The sequence below is a fragment of the Nannospalax galili genome, unplaced genomic scaffold, assembly GCF_000622305.1.
Source record: "Nannospalax galili isolate Female #2095 unplaced genomic scaffold, S.galili_v1.0 scaffold130, whole genome shotgun sequence".
Taxonomy (NCBI): domain Eukaryota; kingdom Metazoa; phylum Chordata; class Mammalia; order Rodentia; family Spalacidae; genus Nannospalax; species Nannospalax galili.
Genome location: NW_008328145.1, coordinates 323,432 through 326,740, shown reverse-complemented (window position 1 = coordinate 326,740; position 3,309 = coordinate 323,432).

Here is a 3,309-nt window from a genome sequence, read left to right as displayed (position 1 = left end):
ACTATATATGTGTGTGTAAATATTATGATAGAATATTGTGAGATTTACTATTGCTGTCATTTTATCTTGTAAGATATTTGAATTTTCTTACAGCCTATATACGAACATGATCTTTTCCACACCCTATAGAATGCTGTATTACTTGTTCCTAAGAGTTTCTCTTCTTGTTTGAGCTCTCTCTGTCTCTGTCCCTGTCTGTCTCTGTCCCTGTCTCTGTCTCTCTGTCCCTGTCTGTCTCTGTCTCTGTCTCTCTCTGTGTCTCTGTCCCTGTCTGTGTCTGTCTCTGTCCCTGTCTGTCTCTGTCTCTCTGTCTCTGTCTCTCTCTGTGTCTCTGTCCCTGTCTGTCTGTCTCTGTCCCTGTCTGTCTCTGTCTCTGTCTCTCTGTCCCTGTCTCTCTCTGTTTCTGTCTCTGTCTCTCTGTCCCTGTCTGTCTCTGTCTCTCTCTGTCTCTGTCTCTCTGTGTCTCTATCCCTGTCTGTCTCTGTCTCTGTCTCTGTCCCTGTCTGTCTCTGTCTCTGTCTCTCTGTCTCTGTCTCTCTGTACCTTTCTGTCTCTGTCTCTGTCTCTCTGTGTCTCTTTCCCTGTCTGTCTCTGCCTCTCTGTCTCTCTCTCTGTCTCTCTGTCTCTGTTGTCTCTGTCTCTGTCCCTGTCTCTGTCTATGTCTCTGTCTCTCTGTCTCCCCCCCTTCTTTACCCCTCAATCCTTCTCACCTCTATCTCCATCTTCTACTTCTAGATTGAGAAAATGAGAGAAATCTTGGAATACTTGCCTTGCTCAGTGTGGCTTACTTTGCTTAACATGCTGGTATTCAGTTTGATTCTTTTTACTACAAAAAGATTTCATTAATTTGGTTGTTTAATGATATTCTACTTTGAACATATATCATAATTCTTTGTATTGCCATCCATTGATGTCTAATAATCATGGTTTAAATCTGAAATGTCCCTCACAGACTCATCTTTGAATTCTTGTTTCTCAGACGATGACACTCTCTCGGGAGGTTTTAGAAACATTGAGAGGTGCAGATTACCTGCAAGTGTGTCATAATTTGATATGTGACTTTTCTAGGAGGAAATGTGAAAGGTGTCTACTTACCAGATAGAGGATTAATGTGAAACAAAAGAAGCTATTTCATTCAGATCTACCTTTGTGAACCCATAATCTGGAGTCTGTGTAACTCAAACACAGCAATTTTAGGAAAACCTCCACTAATTTTAAGGGTGGAGACTCTTGGAAAAGGCATTCCTGTATCACCCTGAACCACATGTATGCAGCTGTACACAAGAGTCCCTTCATCTTCAGTGTGAAGGATAATGTGTGTCACTGTGTACATGTGCATGTGTGTGTTATATGCACACACATGTATTCACCTGTGCTCAAGTGTGGAGAGCAGACTGGACATTTGGTGCCTTGCTCTATCACTCTCTCATTTATTCCCCTGATACAGGGTCTCTCCCTGAACCTAGAGGTAGACTGGTAGACAGCAAGCTCAGCAAATGTCCTGCCTGCACTTTCAATAGTGGTTGGGTTATAGGCATAGAAATGGACTTGCCCCAAATTTTTACTAGGTTGCTGGGGATTTGAACACAGTTCCTCAGGTTTTCATAGAGAGTATGTTTCCCTTTGAACCATTTGTCCACCAATGGCGATTAACCTTTTTTAATATTTTACTTTTATTTTAAGTATATATGTGAATGCCTGCTTATATACATTTGGGCCCCTAGAGCCTGTGGCGATCAGAAAAGGTGTCTGTTGTGATCAGATCCCCTGGAACTAGAGTTATCAGCGGTGGTGAGCCACTCAGTGTGGGTACTGGGAACGGATCCTAGGTTATCTTCAAGAGAACCATGCACTCTTAACCACTAAGCCATCTCCACAGTTCTGGATATTTAGTCTTTATTGGTAGTTTGCTGGGACTTAGATGCAACATGGAAACAAACCATTGGGCATGTCTATGAGAGAATTTCTGGAATATGTAAAGTGAAGGGGAAATACCCACTGTATTTGTGGGCAAAAACAATTCCAGGGCTGAGTTTCTAGGCTGGATGGAAATGATAAAGCAAGCTGAGCAGGAGAACTCATCTCCATCGGATTCCTAGCTGCAAATGAATATGACCAGGACTCTCAAGCTTCTGTCTTCATGACTTCCTCACCATGTACCTATGGTTTTAGCAAAACATCAGGAGCTAAAACATCTAGCCATTATTTACTTCATACATGATGCAGGGTCTGCTCTGGTAAACACTGATATTCTAGAGGACACTGTGCAAACTGATAATGGAGGAATTCACACAGTGGTCTAAGGTTTGAAACTCAACAACCAAAGAATGACCAGTACAGCAAATATATTGATGCAGTAGTGGAACTTTTATCTTTGGGGTAATCAACAGCTGTTACATTGTTCTTAAATCCCATTCAACAACTGAGCGCTCATATGTCCTATTGCACACAGCCAAGTACACATGGCTGGAGAGGTCATAGGTCGTAGGAAAACCCTGTATCTGTCATATTTCTAAACAAACAATTTTTAAACATATGTAAACATGGATCCTAATATTTGTAGATAATTATCCTAATCACCACTCATCAAAGAAGCTTCTTTTGGAACAGACAGGGACTATTATAAAGTTCCACAACTGGTCAAACACAGAGAATAAGTGCCTGTGAGACACCCAACCCTAAGTGATATTTCTACAATGGAACCTCTACACCTAAGATTCATCGCACATAGTGGAACAAGGGGCTCCGTGAATGCTAATCCATCTCCTAGTTCTCATCAGTGAAGCTGCCTCATGCAATAGAAGGCAATGGACATAAAATTCGAAAAATGGCCAAAGTTTAGAGAATAAGAATCTGCAGTGTGGGTCTCTGGACTTCATCCACCTGGGAGTCAGGAACCATTGTGGAAGAAGGGGCAGAAAGATTGGAAGATCTAGAGGAGCAGGTGCATGACGACCTGGGACCTTGTTCATATGAACATATAACAATGATGTCAGTATCCACAAGACACATGCAAGCTCATGCAAACAAAAACCCAGCTTAAAACTGGTGAAATGGGTTGCAGGCCCCAACCTTAAAACAGATACAGTACAACCAAAAGTCTAAAATATTTACTGTGCAGCTCTTTATAATAGATCTTTGTTGATTCAAGAACTAGACAAGGACAATTTTGTATAGGTTGCAATCTATACAATGAAATAAAAAGTTAAATACGTCTGTTATCTGTTCCTGCATAGCAAAATATTCCCAAACTTTATAGCTTAAAATAAAAATCTGGTAGCTAAAAAAAGAATTGTAATTTTCTGAGAG